This window comes from Phalaenopsis equestris, unplaced genomic scaffold (genome assembly GCF_001263595.1).
Source record: "Phalaenopsis equestris unplaced genomic scaffold, ASM126359v1 Scaffold000276, whole genome shotgun sequence".
Lineage (NCBI taxonomy): Eukaryota > Viridiplantae > Streptophyta > Magnoliopsida > Asparagales > Orchidaceae > Phalaenopsis > Phalaenopsis equestris.
In genome coordinates this window covers 294,184-295,265 of record NW_018164718.1, presented here as the reverse complement: position 1 = coordinate 295,265, position 1,082 = coordinate 294,184, and the positions used below count along the sequence as shown (strand labels likewise).

Here is a 1,082-nt window from a genome sequence, read left to right as displayed (position 1 = left end):
TCTCCTACGAATAGTTAAGCTTGTAATCCTTTGCCAATAATTTTCTTGTTATCCATATTAAATGTCATCTCTTCTCTTGCTGCTATCTTTTGCATCTAGGATCCGTACCTTTGTAATATTATTGTTTATTTCTTACTTCCAATTGTTATTTCCTTCAGTTTCACAACACTTTGTTATGCTAACTAGTTTTTTCTTCACTTTTCACAGATAGAAGCTACTTTGATGCCTGAGGATTATCGAGAGAGAAAGGTTTCTTATCGATATAATTTTTCTGCTCATTTCCTTTATGCTGATGAAACTTTTAAAAGAAGTGTTGTCTCATATATTGATTTCATTTTATTTGAGGTCCTTATGTCATTCCTTGTTATGGAGTTTTATTTAAGTCCTTTTGTCATTCTTTGCCGGCCTTAACATCTTATATTTTCTTTAAAATTAGTTTTCATACAAATATTGTGTTGCTATGATGGAGCAAGATGGTTAGGTAATTAGGGTTACTAATACAATCTAAGATGAGATGCACAATGACACAAAATATCACAATCCACATTTATAAATCATCAATTTTAGCAAAATCACTCATTTTAACGTAAATCAACAAGCATGCGTTTTTAGTATACTCGAAATGTCATGAGAAAATCGTGAACAAATTTTCATTTGTAACAAAGGTGAAGTCTCAGATGACTAAAATGAATATGTCACGACAAAATTTCAATCAGGAACATTTGCCAGTCACTGAGCAAATTAATAATAAGAACATGTATAGAAATTACATAGAACAAAGATTCAAGCCTCATGCTAGAATAAGGAAACTCTCGTTAACACTTGCGAAGTGCTCAGATACACATTCAATCAGCTTACACACATGAATTGAGGAAAAACTAGAAAATTAATTTCAATACTTTTGTTCAATTTCCTTTTGGGTCATTTACATACATACCACATAATTCTTATATAAATATATATACATATCTAGAAACTAAACTTTCATATTTACAATCATAATATTAATCTTTAATTTTACATAAAAGTAACACAAACTTTTTAAAAATGCACATTTTAATGTATAGATTCATGGCACCAAA

General features: G+C 29.5%; 1 protein-coding gene across 1 annotated transcript in view; it reads right to left on the bottom strand.

Moving 5' to 3' along the window:
* The window catches only part of LOC110024805 (probable protein S-acyltransferase 17), a 46,508-nt gene that overhangs the window by 44,948 nt on the left and 478 nt on the right, over window positions 1-1,082 (bottom strand). The gene's annotated exons all lie outside the window — the stretch shown is intronic.